The sequence below is a fragment of the Dipodomys spectabilis genome, unplaced genomic scaffold, assembly GCF_019054845.1.
Source record: "Dipodomys spectabilis isolate Male_0828 unplaced genomic scaffold, ASM1905484v1 ptg000095l, whole genome shotgun sequence".
Taxonomy (NCBI): Eukaryota; Metazoa; Chordata; class Mammalia; order Rodentia; family Heteromyidae; genus Dipodomys; species Dipodomys spectabilis.
In genome coordinates, this window is record NW_024870772.1 from 17,679,997 (window position 1) to 17,698,384 (window position 18,388).

An 18,388-nucleotide genomic window follows, 5' to 3' on the forward strand; every position below is an offset into this window, starting at 1 on the left:
GAACTAAACTACAGATGCCTCCTCCTCCCAGTTTTTGCAGTTAGATCATCCAATGCTTGTAGTTTAAAGATAGAAGATGAGTTTTGGGATTTTCAGGGGGCTTATTGCTCGTTCATAGCTCTGAAACTTCTGATTCCTCTGTGGGAATCAGCATGTCCAAGACAGCATTTGAGGTACATGATTCATGTGTATTTGTGTGTGTGTGTGTGTGTGTGTGTGTGTGTGTGTGTGTGTGTGTGTGTGTGTGTGTGTGTGTGTAGATGTTCACAATGAGGGCTTTTCTTTCATCCCTTAGAAAGGAAATGTCACTCTGTTCCTGATGACAGCCTAGGCTAAACTGTTTAGCATTTTCATTTTAAGGTGATATTTAAATTGTCTTTTTTAACTTTCATTGTAAAAAGGTGATAGTTAACCTGTCTTCCTTCAGCCCTAACATCAACACCTTCCCTGCTCAGGTCCTCATAATAAGCTTTGGGATTGGGTTAAATTGCATTTCTCCTTCTCCTCTTCTCCAGCCGGAGAACAGAAATGAGGATTCTTATCAAAGCTGAGATTCTTTTCTGTCCTACTCTATTCTGATTCCGCTCCTAGAAGAGATGACATCAGATCATGACCTCTTCTGGATGACTGCAAGGATCACGAACTTGGAAATGAATTCACGCGAGGATGCACACAGCCTCTGTTTAAAATTAGATCTGTCTTTACCTTTGCCGACTCTAAATGGACAATGGACAGTAAGATTAGTATTCACCTTTAACTTGAAAAACACATCATCCAGGATCAAAAGCTTCAGCAGGGCTACACAATAAGCCTGGATTAGGAATGGGAGTCAATCTTGAGTACCACTTACCCCCTCCCACCCTCTGACCTTCCCCCCATTCTCACTGCTCCCCCCCCAACCTGCTCTCGGTGAATTGGCAGACATTTTCCTAGTACTCTTAACAATAGCTTCCAAAATTAATATAGCTCTTCCCCGTGGACTCAAGGCACAGTTTACACTTGGCCTCTCAAGGAGCCTCAGAGACAGCGCTTATTTCTTTCATAGGATGTGACAGGGTTCAATACATAATGAACAAAATGTCATAATAGCTCGATAAAGGCACTTTGTAAAACACATGGAACAAGTAATTAAAAAAAAAACCTTCTAAATGAAGATTCAGTTCCAAAGGGAAGGATGCCTTTGGGTTTTTTGACAAAGCAAGATATTCTAAAATTCAATTGTTTAATAGGGTTTTCCCCAGCAGCACTGGCACATATTAATTCTCATTTCAAGGCAGCATGTTTATTTTAGTTCCAACCTACTTTCAATGGTAGGTAATTAAAGAAACTAAAAGTGCATATCTTATTGCTTAATTCACACTCTACCACTGTGTTTCCAGGCCTTTCTCAGGCTGTGTTTTAATGATAAAGAAGGATAGAAGATTTTTATTCAACCGTAAGTGTTTGAGAAAAGCAGTGAATAAAAGTCAGGTTATATATCCTGATTTTTAAAAGAAACATCATCCTATTATTTTAAATACCAGCTTTTGAACATCTGAGCTAAGCCCTTGTGTAATAAATTTCACCAGACATTCTAAGAGCACCAAACATAATTGGTAGTCATTTCTATGAAGTCTGGGCATGTGGTTTCTACCATCATCACCAAGAAAAATAATCTTGAGTGTCCATAGTGAAAGTCACAAGTGTGTATGGTGTATCTTCCTAAAGAGAACCAAGACCCCACGTCAAGGAAAAGAACATGGTATAAAATTATAAGCTGCCAGTGTTGGCAGACACTGAACAACAATCCAATAGCCACACATCATTACAAACCACATATGTACTTTTCCTCTCTCCAGTGGCCACATTTTTGAAATGTAAAATTTATTTGAACAACATACATGGACCCAGTATCTACAAGACATCAGTGTATAATCAATATAAAAATTATTGTTTTTCAGATGCTGGAGAGGATGTGGCCAGAAGGAAACTCTACTGCATTATTGGTGGGAGTGTAAACTTGTTCAGCCACTTTGGAAAGTAGTATGGAGGTTCCTCAAAAGACTCCGCATAGAGCTTCCCTATGACCCAGAAATCCTACTTTTGGGCATTTACCCAAATGATCACAAACAAGACCATATTAAAGCTACCAGCACAACTATGTTTCTTGCAGCATTATTTATCATAGCTAAGATATGGAACCAACCCAGATGTCCCTCAGTAGATGAATGGATCAAGAAAATGTGGTATATATACACAATGGAATTCTATGCCTCCATCAGAAAGAATGACATTGCCCCATTTGTTAGGAAATGGAAAGACTTGGAAAAAATTATGTTAAGTGAAGTAAGCCCGGCCCAAAGAAACATAGGCCCCATGGTTTCCCTTATTTATAATAACTAGTATATGTCTGAGACAAGCAGAAAAGGTCAGATATGTTGATGTTAGGTGAAATGAACCCCAAGATAAGTATTCAAATGTTTTTTACTTTCACGCGATTGTTTCTAGCATATTTATAAGATGATTTATTTGTTGCTTTGTTTGTCCCTACCTCCACGATATAACCCCTGCTTTTACTGTATTTGATGTTGGTATAATTTGTGGAGGGGAAGGGCAAAAACAAACCGTGTAAATAGGGATACAGGTGGATCCATTGCAACAATGAGATGTATAAGTCGTTATGTCGAAAAACGAACTTTACAACTTTGGTGGGGGGGGCGGATATGGGAAGGGATAAGAAGGGGAAACAAAGGAGGAGGCTACAATGCTTGATAGGAAATGTACTCACTATCTTGCCCATGTAATTGTAACTCCTCTGTACGGTATTTTCATAATAAAAAAAAATTAAAGAAAACTTCAGCTCACCAGTTGCACTAGCTATATTTCAAGTATTCAATCTGCGTGACTTAGAGGGACAGTAATGGCAGATGTTCCATAATTAAGCCCACTCCCAGGCTCTCAACTGGCCAGAAACAAGGCCTCCATCACATCTGTCTAGCGTTGTCTCAAACACTGCCTTTCAGCAGAAAGTTCTTCATTGTGTTGACATGGAGCTAAGCCCTCACCTTGCCATCTTCAGATGCCAGGTCTATCTCGTACAGTGTCTGTCCCTCCCTGATTTAGAGGTGGGAGAGAACTGCCAGGCCTTCCTCCCCACCCAGAAAGTTTCATCTCAGTTTTCCTAGCCGGGTGCCAGTGGCTCATACTTGTAATCCTAGCTACTCAAGAGGCTGAGATCTGAGGATCACAGTTCAAAGCCAGCCTGGGCAGGTAAGTCCATGAGACTGTTATCTCCAATAAACCATCAGAAAACCGGAAGTAGCACTGCGGCCTAAGTGGTAGAGCGCTCACCTTGAGCTAAAGAGCTGAGGAACAGTGCCTAGGCTCAGAGTTCAAGCCCCACGACCTACACACACACACACACACACACACACACACACACACAAAGAGTAAACTCATCTCAGGTCTCCTGAAGTCTCCTACTGGCAAATGTGTGTGCTCAAAGAATGCCATGTACTTTGCAAAGGAACCAGACTTTTTTGGGGGGAGGAGGGGTCCAGTCATGGGGCCTGAACTCTGGGCCTGGGCGCTGTCCCTCAGCTCTTCAGTTCAAGGCTAGCACTCTACCACTTGAGCCACAGCGCCACTTCCGGCATTTTTCTTTTTGCTTATGTGGTGCTGAGGAATCGAACCCACTGAGCCACCTTCCCAGCCGGAACCAGACATTTTGAAAAGACTCTTTCCTCACTAGAATCTACTTGATCAAGACAGAGGAAATGGGACAACAAGAGCAATGGCTTTTCCCGGAAGCAAAGCATTCTGATCTTTCTCAGCTTACGCAGCGAAGAGCAGCTGCAGAGTGATAACCCTAAAAGCTGCAGAAAAGGGGTCCACATAGAACAGAGCACCTGGTATCTGGTACTAGAAAGTTTTACAGAGGAGGCACTTTTGAAATAAAGAAGAGCCGAATAGCTTAGCTGCTGCACTGTGTGTATACATACGAATATTAATTTTGTATAAATGGCAACAGGATAAATGTTATCCTAGATGCCTTACCCCATCTTGCAGCAGAATCTTCACCCCATTCTTCTACTTCTACCTCTGAAAGTCATTTTACTTACTCAGCACAGGTCCTAAATTTTCATCTGAGTTTATATAATCCAGTACAGTCATCAATATCCACATAGACTCATGGACTTTGAGCAGTTTGTCAAGGTATATTCTACAAAGCCAAGATCTTATACACACTTTCCTGCACCTGGATTTTCTCACTTAATTCCCTATAAGTTAGGTGGAAGAGCAAAGCCTTTGGACTGTTCTTCCCAATTATCCAGTTCATCAAGGGCTAGGTTTCTGGCATCTGGGCACTTGCACAGATGTGTGTTCTAAAGGGTCTGTTTAGTCCTAGCCACCAGAGTAGACCTGGCTCCCAAACAGAGCAGAAGACCATCCCAGGCCCCAAAGGGACTCCAAGTAGATTCCTGACATGGTGCCTTGGCTTCCCCTCCAGGGAGTGCAGAAAAGGGAACATTCTCCCTCTCCGACCCTCCATGTACTCAGAAGCACTTTGGTTTCCCATATTCAGTATTCCGTGTTGCCAACATACACACACATACACACACACACACACACACACACACACATGTTCAACTACTCCCCATCCCCAAGGTTAGGGGAACATCCGGGAAACTGAAAGACAAGCCAATAATTGAAAACCCAACAGGTTTGCAGGTGTGAATGGAGTTCTTTACACTAGGTGCATCAAGTTGACAGAAACAATTATGCACAGGGGATAGTCCTTCCTCCATCTTGGAAATCACTCGAGCACTTCCCAGTGCTTTTCTCACTTCCTGTCTCCTGTCCCAGCTCTCAATCCTACACCTGGGGCAGCAGGGAGGGGGAATGTAGCCCTGCCCCGCAAGGACCCAGCTCCATCCCTTAGTACTATACATCCTCAGGGTAGGAATGGGAGCTTCACACTCCAAAATGTTTCACACACCGGTGCCTGAAGCACCATCAGAAATCATGGGCCAGTGTTTCTTTCATCCATTTTTAATTGCACGGATTGTAATGACATTCTTTGAAAAATAAATACTTAACCACCTTCCCGTCGATTTCTCAGGCCCAAGAAGGATGGTGATGTAAAGCTCTCAGTTAATAGCTTAGTTTATTCTGGTGTCATTTCTTTTATTTCCTTTCGGCTTGTTATTTATGGTTTAATTTTTTTTTTTTTTTTTTTTGCACCCTGGTGCTTTGGCCTGCTTTTCTCAGGAGGATAATTAAGAAAAAGAATTTAGATGTTCAGGCATTTTTTCAACCATTGAGCTAAAGGCAATTGAGGTGTTTCTGGAGAGAGAAGGAAGTATGAAAGGAGCACACACCACTGCAGTCACCACCAAAACCCAAAAATAAAATCTGTTCTTTCCCCAAAGTGCATTAAGGTGTTATTCTTGTCATTTGGGATGGTATAGTCTATTATTCTAACTCGCACTGGATTCTGTGAGGCAAATAGCTAAATGACAGGACTCATGTGTGTAGACAAATTACTACAGAACTCATCTGTGACCACAGGGTCCTATAATTGAAATGGGATCATGATTCTCTTTGGTGTCTGCCCTACAGCTGACCAGACCCACTTACAAAACTATGGTCCTCAAAGACAAACCAGATGAGGAAGGAAGCTGAAATAAAAAATAAAAGGACGTGGCTCCTGCTACAAAAAGGAATGTTTAATTAGGCAAGAGCTGTGCATTGCAGCCATCCACATAAAATAGAAAGAAGAAAAAAAATAATAAAACTTTCTCCATGAATGACTCTTCCTACCCTTGAAGACAATGATAATGAAACTGACAAAAACACCTTAGAGGCCAGCTTCAAAAAGCAAATCGATTTATTTAATAATTTAGGAATCACTTCCAGCTACCTTTCCCATTAAAATCGGAGGGGCCATTGTATTCTCTATTTCCTTGGTTCCTTTCCTTTCTCTTAGTTATGCCTCGCTGGCTTTAATAAATAAGTAATACAGAGAGGGGAGGGGGAAAACACTTAGTTGGAGTACCTAGCCTTCGCCACCACCCTGCAGGGCTCTCTGATTCTTTTCTACTTGGAAATAAATGGCCTCAAGAACAATCTTTTCTCCCATAAAAGCTGGGGCAGCTGGATTTGACCCCTAAGTGTGGTCACGGCAGCGCAGCAGCCGAGAACATGGCTTGAGCCTGCAGAAAAACTTCAGAATAAATAACACACTAAGCCAAGCCAGGAGAGGGAAAGGTTCATTCCAAAGGTGAGGGCTAGGGAGGGGGGGGGGGGGGGTCCATGCAAGCGACTTCCCAACTAGTAAATGGCAAAAAAGCCACAGCAACTAGTAAGGGGAATTCCGACAGCATCAAAGTAAACTGTGATCATTTGTAGTTTATTGCTCAAAAGCAAGGGCGGCTGAACCCAGATGCTGTTATATTTCCTCGTGATGCTTTGAGGAAAATGGAAAAGACATTGCCATTTTACTGTAGGTCTCAGAAAGCAAACTTGCTGAGGAAGCAAGATGGGGGCTCTGCTCAGCTGTGACCCCCTCCCCTTCTCCCAGCACGAGGCAATCCGTCCTGGTCCTGAGACTCCCAGAGACCCCGGAGCCCAAGATTCCACTGCTCACCTGGAGCAGAAGAGATCCTGCACTCTTGAGAGCCACCACAATGGTGAAACAGAACTCCCTCAGCCACCCCTCAGTCTCCAGGATAAAACCTAAGCCCCTGGGGCAGGACCAACCTCCACTGTGCAGCCCCCTCGAGGTCACCTCTCACAGACGCTTGCTGACTCCAACCATCTCCATTGTCCCAACTCCTTATCCAGGGTGTTTTCACTTTGGCCAGAAAGCCTATCCTTCTATACCTTTCCTGCCTTCTCCGACCTTCGCTTCTAGCTAGAATCATTACTTTCTTTTGGTCTTCAGAATATGGTTTAAGCATGAATCTTCACTCCTTAAAAAAAAAAAAAAAAAAAGCCCCACATTCCTGCTCCACAGATCTGGTTTGGTCTCCATACCTGTTTCCCTCTGGCTAGAGGAGGGCTGAGTTTGAATCCCATACTGCGCATGCCCAGTACCCCGTAGGCGACTAAAACAGACATATGTTAACTAAATGTTGACGGAACTGAGTTGGCTCACGGCTAAGGGACACTGGGCACTTGCCACTCATCTAAGCATATCTGTGCTTCCTGGGTTTTTTCAGCTGGGAGCAGAAGGAAGAGAGAAGTTCACAGTCATGTTGCCCCTAGAAACCAGCATCCAAAGCTTTGCCCCACAGGCTTTGAGAAGGTAATTTATTCCTGCCAGGAAAATACAGGCACCAAGCCACGCAGCAACTTCATTCCCTCCACAAATTAATCATGATTCCGGTGTTAATTCCATAAATAATTCATGAAGTCAAATATAAAGCATCCCAATGCTCTCCCTCAGCCATACTGTGCAGCTTCATTCACAGAGAAATTCAAACATAAACCTGGAAGTCTCTCTGGTTTGCAGGCAGCCGTGATATGGCTAAATTCACATTAAGCTTCACTCCATGCCTTTATTAAATAAATATTCATTGAACACCCTTTCTATGCTGGACATGACACTGGGTGAAACTGAATAAAGAAGTTGGTCTCTGCCATGAAGGATACAGCTGTTCCCTGATAGCTGAGAAGAAACAGGAAAGATCACAATGGTAAGCATACAATAGACAATATCAGCCAGTTCATGAGGGCACAGAAGTTGTCTCTGTTCTGCCCAAACAGACATGGGTTCCAACCCCAACTCCTACCTGTGGAGCCTTGGGCCCTTTAATCTCTCTTAAGCCTCCTCATCGGTGAAGTGATATGATGGCAATAATAGTCTCTACTTCACAGGATTTCTCCACAGAAAGACAGCAATCAACATTAAATACAGAGAGGTGGACACTTAGAATTACAAAAATCAACATTAGAAGGCAAGTTTGAGCATCCCTAATTCAAAACTGCAAAATCCATAATGGTCCAAAATTCAAAAAGTTTTGAGCATGTTGCCCAAGTAAATGATTCTGGGGTCAGAGCTGACCCCAGATGACAGATCACAGTCCTGTTTATACTGCTAAGTATTTGGGTGTGAATAAGTGTAAGAAGACAATTGCTTACTACCAGTATGTAAATTCAGAGTCAGAAATGATAGTAATACCCAAACAACAAAACAGCCAGGCCTTGTGAGTGGCTCAGGGCAAGACTTCTGTTTTCTGAAGGGTAAGTGTGTGAAAACTGTTTTGTGCACAAAAGTTTTAACAAAACTACCTTCAGGCTATGTGTACAGGTATATGTGAAACATAAGAATTTCCTGTTGAAAACTGGGTCTCAACCCCAAGGTATCTCATTATGTTTATGCAAATATTCCTAAATCTAAAACACTTCTTGTCCCAAGCATTTTGGTAAAGGTATTCAACCTGTATATAACACATTCGTGGGGAATCAGAAAGTTTCTTAGAGAAGCTGAAATTCAAAAGATGCATGAGGGCTGGGTGCCGGTGGCTCACGCCTATAATCCTAACTACTCAGGAGGCTGAAATCTGAGGATCGCAGTTCAAAGCCAACCCAAGTAGGAGTATCCGTGAAGCTCTTATCTCCAATTAACCACCAGAAACAGGAAGTGGCACTGTGGCTCAAGTGGTAGAACACTAGCCTTGAGCTGAAGAGCTCAGGGACAGCATCGAGGCCCAGAGTTCAAGCCCCACAACCAACCAAAAAAAATTTTAAAAGCTGCATAAGGAAGAATATGAAAGTCATGGGGAAAATTCAACCATGTAATTCGTGGGGTCCAGTGCAAAATGAACATACTCTCCTCCCCCTTTTCCAACATCAAGCCTTTCAAGATGATGTCAGAGGAACATCAAAGCAAGCTCAGTGTCTTTGTAAGAAAAGGTCCTGAGCAACTTCAGAGACTGGAACCCTAAGTTCCTTTCCATCTCCAACATGTTACTAATATCTAGACGGTGGAAGTAATGGCTCCACATACCAAACTCTCTGTTTCAACATTTTCCCAATGGAAGATGCTCTGACTAAACCAGAGCATCAGAAGTGACCTTCAAATTCAAGGTAGCCAGATCTTCTGGGGACTAACACCAGGTGTGTGCATACATGTAAATGACCTGTACATCATTCACTTCTCTGATGCTGTCTGAGATGCATAAGACAATGCAGAAGGCCACTTTCTCAGAACCCTTACCTGGGCTAGGTTTCCTGAGGAAGGGGGTGGAGAGAATCAGTGGAAATTGCAGAATCTGAGAATGAGTCCCAGTGCAAGTTCCTACGCCCTCTGATCCAGGCAAGTCACCTCACATATCTGGACACCAGTGTCTTCACCTGTGAATTACAGCAATAGATTCACAGATCTCTATGGTTCCTTCTGGAGAGAATGTTCTATATTTCGTGCAAAAGCAGCAGGAAGAAGAAAATAAAGGTCTCCAGCACCAGAGTAAAGTAATAATAATTTTAAAACAAGCCCTATGCCTGCTGACTTTTTAATATACAATTTCTAGTCTGGGGGAAAAAAAACCCATATTATGCAAAATAAAATGCTGTTGAAAACTGCCATAATGTCCCCGTGCGTGTTTCATTTAGCAGGTGTGGTGTATTTCATGCCATTAAGGCTTTGTGTAATAGGGGCTCGGAAGCCCAATCACTGATAACGCTCTATTTAGACCACTCGGCAGGAGGAGCACGCATTTCCTGTACATCACTGACTGGTTTTATTGCTGAGAACATTTGCATAAAGCCAAACAATTATCCCCAGGGGGTAGATCATTTGCTCTTGCTTTTCCTTACCTGAAGTTGCTATCCTTCAAACTCCCTTCTTGGAATCATCTTCCTGACTCCCAGTTGTAAAATCATTCACTGTATAAGAAGGTCCAGGAAAACTTGGGCAGAAACCCCTCAAAGACTTCCAGGAGCTTTTCTTTTTGGAAATTTACCCAAGGTACTAAGCATCTTAGTATCTTAGTACCATGGTTCACAGGCTGCTATGTGCATGGGAATTATTACTTGAAGGGCTTGTTAACCACATTGTCTGGGCTCCTCTCCCAGTTTCTGACTCAGTAGTCTGGAGTGAGGCCTAAGCATTCGTAATTCTAACAAATTCCCAGTAAGGCTGGGAATTCCCAGTAAGGCTGAAAACTATTGTATTTAATGGCAAATAGCAACAAATCCTAGTTGACTTGAAGAAAAAAAATGTCAAAAATATCAGGTAGAGCTTACTTATGAAAAAAGGAAAGACAGGTGCTAAGAAATTCTCTGACGTTGAATCTACTCTAAAAGGGTAGTTGACCAGGCACTAGTGGCTCATGCCTATAAGCCTAGCTGCTCAGATTTGAGCAGCTCATTCAAAGTCAGCCAGTATAATTAACCTGCAAAAAGCCAGAAGTGGAGATGTGGTTTCTTCAGGTAGATTAAATTTTACTCACAATTACAGTTCCCTTTTCAGTCTACAACCAGGGCTCTACTCTAGAATGTTTGGCTCTAGACTCCAACAAGTAAGTATCTCAATCATTTTCAAAGAGCTTGCATCTACCTTTTTCATTTTGCTCTCCCAAGATCAAGGAGACACATTATGCTACCTCCATTTTACACATGAGTCTCAGACAAGAGCTACTAAATCAGCTGATTCTGAAATGTAAGTAATCAAACCTGATGAAAATCAAGACTGATTGGGCTGGCATTAACTGGAATGATTGCCAGCTCTTTTCTGAAAGCAATCCTGTTGTGGCTCTTGTTGAGTACAATGAGTGTGGACCAGGATCTAGGCAGCAGATCCATACAAGGAAGCAGCCCCTGAGTTGTGTCCAGTACTGGCATGTTCACCGCCTTTGACAGCTGCCAGCAGCTGTGCTTCCCAGGCTGGCCCTGCCATCCAGATGGCACAGAGAATCTAATTGCCATTGTTAGCACTGATGGTGCATTCCAAAAGAGGAGAGAGCAATGTTCAGCAAAGGAAATCTCTCTCCTCTCTGAGGAGTCACTCACTGCCCGTGTTTGACTCCAGGCATCTCCCTGCTATACTTTGCTTCTGCCGTTTTCTGTCTGAGGGAAAGTGTTAGAGTGCCTTCTTGCCTCAAGAACCACACGGAAGCCACGAAGAAGGGTGCGCTAGCCAACTCACTGGACTGATGCGATGAAAAGACATTAGCCTTCAAATTAAAAGATCTGGCAAGTCCGAGTATTGATGAAAATGTGGTGCATCTGGATCCTATCTACCTGACTGAGGAGACTGTAAATTGGAAAAATTGCTTTGGAAAACATGAGGACATCACCTAGTAAAGAGGAAGACATCAATGTCCTGTGATCCAGCAGTAATCCCGCTATAAAGCCTGCACTCTGTAAAATATATGCCCACATTGGCCAGGTTACACAGACTGGAACATTCTGAGCAATGCTACTCGAAATTACCAAAACTTGAAACAATCTGAAGGTCCACCAACCATAGGATAGATAAGTGGTGGTAAAGCTCACACATACCACTGCCTTTGTTATTACAAGGAAACAAGAAGTTCACAAAAAAAGAACAGACAAAATTTGACAAAAATTATAAAATTTAAAAAGGAGGGAAAAAAAGAATGGACAGTTCTATTCATATAATATTCCAAACCATCAAAATACCAAAAGCAACCACCTTTACACCAAGGGTGTGTTTGAGTGTGATTAACATTTAAGTCAATCAAAGAAATTATTCTCCAAAGTCAATATAGAGGGGATAACTCTGGGGAAAGGAAGGAGTTGTTGGAAAGTTGGGGATCCTATGTATCAGGCAACATTCTATCACCATTGTTATACCATGACTTAAGGGAGGTGGTTACACAGACATTTGCTTCTATACACGGATGTTTTTCTGCATCTTTCTGTTCAGATGTTCCACCTTATACACATTTAAAACAGAAAATATTACAAGGCAAAATAAGTCATCTCCCCAGACCTGATGACAGCTGCCCCCTACTGAAACCTAAAGAAAGTGCATGCTCAAGGGAGGTACTAGGAAACTGGTTGGTGAGGAAAAAAGAGATCTAAGGCCTCAGAAAAGTAGCATTCAAATCCCTTTTGGAATTTTTCATAAAGTTTTATTCATGAGCTGTTAACCATTTTGTTTAGCAAATCGGTTTATCCCAAAGACTTCTATGGAGGTGGCAGATGGCGCTAAAGAAATGCACTTAAATGAAGCCCTGTCTGTTTGCTCACCCTCTGTTTGGTATGGGCCTGTTCCCAGGACTCAAAGCAATGGTCTGGGAAGGAGGAGAAGGAAGGGAGAGAAGGCTGTGTGAGCATGGTTAGGAGCTAAGAAGCTGAACACGGTTTTTAAAGCAAACAGTCCCAGGATGAGCTTTCCCTGACTCTTGTGGGCCCTGCAAAGGTACATAAAGATTCAAGCCTGGGAACTCAGAGCTGCTAAATATAACCACTGTAGTAACAGAGGGGTATGAATAGAAAAAAGGCTTGGGCGCCGCCCTTTGTATGAAAATCTCACAGGGGATTGTGTGAGAGTAAGGGTGTAAGCCAAAGGGCTACAGCTCTTAACTCCTCACAGTCAATAATCCCATCTGCTCCTCCTAACTGGGGGGGATAAGAGTTTGCAAAGTTAGGCCTTTTCCAGGACCTGACAGGTCCTCTTAAAAGGAAAAACCACAAGCAGATGTGTTTCAGGACTTAAGTCCTAAGTAAGATAAGAGGCAAGTGAGGAAGACACAATAAATCTTAGCTCTAGTCTTTAATACTTTGTAAAATATTATAATGGGAGAATATTCATTAATTAGGTTCCAATGTGATTTTTTTCCTCTGTGTCTCAGATTGGTGACAATCCAATTTAATTTTAAAAAGATAATAATTTCCTTTTTTCCGTTTTTTGTTTGTTTTTTTTTTTTGAGGGGGGGTAGTATGGGTTTTTGAACTTAGAGTCTTGTGCATGCTAAATAGGTACTTTACTACCAAGGCATGCCCCAGCCCTTTTTGCTCTTGCTTTTTGCCCTAGCCAACCTAGACCATAATCCTCCTATTTGTATTCTTATAATATCTAGGATGATAGGTATGTATTACCACATTCAGCATTTTTTTTCTTTTGAAATGGGAATTCATGAACTTTCCCCTCAAACTTCTATCTTGCTAATCTCAGCCTTTCAAGTAGCTAGGAGTATACATGTGAACTACCACAGCCATTTTAAAAAGGACCTTTTTTTTAGACATTGGGTCTCTTACTCTTCTAACTTTAAATTTGAAGATGCTTAGCTTTCCATGATCTAACAAAGGCTTCCCTGCAGTTGCTGAAAGATTGTATATCAAGGACTATTAATTTATTGCTTTGCAAGAATTATCAACATGAATGTTGACATTGCCAAGCCCAAAATCTTTAAGATGCCATTCTGGTTTAAACGGCTACCAGAACATACTGTCTATAACTCTCCGCAAACGTTTGCAATTATTTACAGTTTATCCCACAAATGTTTACAGTTGTCTGAGAGTTCTGCTACTGTGGATTCAACTGACTTCAGCTAGAAATGGTATGAAATGAAATTGTGCCTGCAATAGTGAACACGTATAGATTTTTTTCATGACATTATTTTCTAAAACACACAGTCTTAACAATTATTAAACAGCATAAATTGGATATTATAGGTAAGCTAGGGATGCTTGCAAGTGTAGGGGAGGATATTCAGGGATTACATGCAAACATGACAGTTTTACATAGATATGTAAGTATCTGAGGATGTTGGTGTTTATTGGGGGTGGGTGGAAAATGGTCCCAGAACCAATTCTCTGTGAACACTAGGGCATGCTGTGTAAGAGCTAGCTATATGCCAGTCCTGGAACTGGACACTGTGACTTATGATGGCTCTTACATTTGTGAGGAAGGAAGGTAATAGATACAGAATGTACTCTGGCAAGGGTCAAGCAGAACATAGTGGAGTATCCAGAAAAGATTCCTCACCCAGGCTTTAGGGGTCAGGTAAACTGACTAGCAATATGGAACACTGAGATCTGAGGGACAGAAACAGAAGCTGGCCAGGTAGAGGGCAGGAAAGAGTGATGTTCTAGGGAGACGGAATGGCATACACAAAGGCTTTCCATGAGAGAAAGATGGGTGCTCAAGATTAAGAAGCGAGGTCTGAGGAGTAGTGAGCAGTGGGGCCTAGAAGTGGGAGGCAGTGGGTCATAAGTGGCCTCAAAGGTCATTTGAGAGGGTCACTTGTTTTTTTTTTTTAATTCATGAGGAACTTCTGAATGGTTGTGAACAAATTCCAGCTTCTATAGATTCCATTGGCTACCTGTGTACAGATTAGAGGAAAGCAAGACAAGCATCAGGAAGACCCATTGGAAAGCTGCCCCAATGTCCTGGTGTAAGATGGCAGTAAGTCTGAACCAGGAAGAAAGGTTGGATAGAAATAAGGGAACACAGAAAGGAAGGTCTTAGACCTATTGGGTAACTTTGTTCATGCCTCTCATGTAAGAAAATGCTTCATAACACAAAGTATTAACTTCTAATTTTAGCTTTCAATCACTTTCTTTTAAGTGTGGTTGTGCAACTTGTACTCATCAGGCACGGACCAGTGGTAGGGCTTCAACAACGCCAGAATGATCAATGCTCAGCCAACATGGCACCAGTCAAGCTTAGTGGACAAGAGTCATGAGGTCAGACCAACGTGGCTTCAAATTCTGGCTCCATTTACTTTCTGAGTCCAGAGACAAGTTCTTTCATCTCTCCAAACTCACCTCTCTATTTTTAAAGTTGTAGAAAAGTGCCTGCCTTTTAGATTTGTTGGTTAAATTCAATGGGCTAATGTATGTAAAGAGGAGAGTACCCAGTATAAAATAGTGGCTTAATAAATAGCAACTAATACTATTGCTGCTGGTGGTAGTGATAAACTTTTATGTATTACTTTCATAATTCAACTTGACAACTTCTCATTTAGCAGAGCTGGAGTCTTATACAGGCACACAAGTGATGTCACCTGCATTTTTTTTCCTGTAGTAGCCATGCAAGTTGAAACCAACCCTGCTGTCCCACATGTCCAGTTGACAACATAGCAAGGTTCAAAAGAGCCTTGATCAGACACTTACAGGAGAGAGGGTGCAGGGAGATGCCACCAACATCAGCGTGGTCAGTCTCCTGAACACGACAGTGACAATGACATCTTTGAAATATAGATAACTCTTCATTCTCAAACTCCATATCCAAGAAGACACACAAATGGGTCCCAACAACTTCATTGAGTTAACACAGTAACAGCAAGAGGCTGAAGTACATACCCTGGATTGCAGGAAAAGCTATATGCATGGAGCTCAAAATATTCTCCAGTAACACATTGTGGAGCTCAGCCCCAAAGGCTGTTGCCTAGGCAGCACGGCATCCAATGATGGACTGTGGAACAGAGAAGTAGGAAAACAGATCAAGAAAAATGGCATGACCTTTGGGAGATGGAAAAACAGAATGAGGCCAGAGCTACATTTAGTTCTGTACTAAACCAACACTTTATAGACCAAGGGTATCTTACTTTCCCTTTTACCTTCAGTATCTACTTCTTTACTTTTTTTTCTTACTTCACTAACAACAGGTCAAACAGATTCATCCTCAAATGCTCCAACCTTGAAGAAAATCAATCTGCAACTCAGCCCCATGGGGCTGGAACTATATGGAGGATGAATATAATAATAGCAGTGTAGTAGAAACATGATTTGAGATTTTTTAAAGCAATGTTCTTGTGTCCTGCAGTACCCTCATTCTCTCTATCCACCCCCTTTCTCTCCAGGCAAACACTTCAGCATCAAGCACTTACTACCTGGGGCAAGGGATGGTCCAGCAAAAATGCTGGGGAAAGAAAATCTCAATTTTTGACTTGGGAGTTTCAGATTTGAAGTTCACAATTGAGTTGAAAGCAAAGACTTTTCATTCCCAAAGTTTAGTAGAAAACTATTATCCAGTGACTTGGATATGGAGAGAGAGAGAAAGAGACAGACAGAAACAGAGACAGAGACAAACAGAGACAGAGACAGAGAGAGGCAGCTAGACTCTGGTGTGTGTTTCCATCATCTTCCCTGGCAAGAACTGATGGGGAAGTCACAGCAAAGACCCCCACATGGATTCCAGGGCATTTAAGAGCTCTCCAGAAGAAGCCAATAGGACCTTAGCCTAGAATGTGGATGGATTGTAGGCAGCCATACAGAATGAGGCCAGAGCTACATTTAGTTCTGTACTAAACCAACACTTTATAGACTGAGAGTATCTTACTTTCCTTTTACCTTCAATATCTACTTCTTTACTTTTTTTTTTTCTTACTTCACTAACAACAGGTCAAACAGATGCAAGAACAACCAGATCCTTCCACTTGATCAAGAAAAGAACAAAAGCAACCAAGTAAAGGACAGACCTTGCGGGTGAGAGAATTCAGCTGCTGTCTTTCTAGACAGAAGCCCACAGGGGGAATAAGCATTAGAGAGGAGGGAAGCAGAAGGTCACAGCTAGCAGATATCAGATCTCCTCAAGGATTGGAGTGAGTGGACACCTTGAATTGGTTGAGATTAAATTGCTACAACCTGAAAAAATGAAGAGTATTTTTTTAAAAATGCTGAACGAGGATGGCTCACACTATAATCCTAGGCACTCAGAAGGCTGAGATCTGAGGTTTGCAGTTCAAAGCCAGCTCAGGCAGGAAAGTCTGTGAGACCCTTGTCTTTAACCAGGAAATAAAAAAGCTGAAAGTGGAGCTGTGCCTCAAGTGCTATAGGACCAGACTTGAGGGACAAAGCTAAGGGTTAGTGCCCAGGCCCTGAGTTCAAGCCTCAATACTGGGCGCGTACGCAAGCGTGCGCGCGCACACACACACACACACACACACACACGACTGCCTTACTTATTTCTCCCAATCAACACTCTGAAGAAGCATATTATTCTCTCATTGTCACAAATAAGAAATCAAAGCAGAGATTTGAGTTCCTTGGTCCAAACCTCACAGCTATTCACAGACAGATTCAGGATTCTACACGGTTTTTCTCCCCACTGTGGCATAGCAAAGTGGCTTTTGCTTGAAGGGTGAATCTGGGACTCCCTAAGTAGCAAGGGTGAGGCCCAATGAAAAAGGCCTCTAACATTGGCCCATGTCTACAGGCTGACTTTACTGTGGCTCAAAACCCCAGTGGCTTAACATCGGCCAAAACTGTGCTCTCCCCAGGGCTGGTGACAGAAATTCTGTAACTCCTCAGGCCTAATAGCAGATGCACTTGAAACAGGGCTTGCAAAGCCTCCAGGTGCCCCCCCCCTCCTGTGCCCATGCCCTCCTGGCCCAGGGTCAGCTTAGGCACCCGGAAGAACAGACCAAACAAGAATTTTTGCTTCTGTTCTAAGAGATATCACAAATCCCTGTTCAATATGCATTTGGGATGATTTATCACTTGCTCAATGAGCTGATGGCTTCCTGCACTCTGAACCTGCTTGGTGGAACTGAAAGACCGCCAGATAGCAGAGGCCTGTCAGAAGCTGGGAAGGAGCTATTTCAAAATGCTAAACAAATCATCCTTTAAATAACAGATTTTAGCTAAAAGGAGAGTTTTGCTCTAAGCAGAGTCATTTATATACAATCATTGGCTTTCTTAATGGATATCCTGTCCCAACAAAGAGGAGGACTCCAATTTTGACACAGTCTCCCTTATACTTTGCCATTGAGGACCCTCTGAAGGTGGCAATTCTGTCTGTATGCATCCAAGGCTTAATTGTCACTACATCTTAACAATAAATCCTTTATCTTCCAAATTAAATCCTCCTTTCTAAATCCTAAAACCAATACCTTAAGTCTTTTTCTATTTTTCTCCATTCCCTACCCCTCAAAATCTATATTATGTTGATGATTCTTCCTTCTCAGTAATCTCTAAAAGTGTCCTTACCCTGCTCCCTAGTTAAACCCTGCATTCAAGTAGAAACCTCTACAACAATCGATCCTTAGTCTCTGGATGGAAAATTCCTCCCAGATTTCCTGCTTTTGTCTTTGTTTCCCTTTGACCTATTTTTTTCACTAGGCCTTTTTATCTCCCTCTAGGACTACTATGGTAAATGAAAACTTATTTCTCAAATAATAATAATATAATGTAAGAAGAAGAAGAATGAAAGAACTTCACCATGTGCTTCTTCTGAATCAATATGGTGAGAGTTGAACATGGCAGTTCACCTTTTCAATGGCTCCACTCCCTCTGCCTTGGATTGTTGTGTTCATTGATGGGAAATGAAATGAATTTTCCCCCAATGATCCAGATTCCAGTAATACCAGAAGCATTTATTGAGCACCTGCTCTGTGCTACATGTTGTGCGTGATGCTGGGTTTGTCAATGTGTGCTCTTGCTGGGGTTGCTGATAGATTTTCTGTAAGTCATCTAGGCCATTTGAACG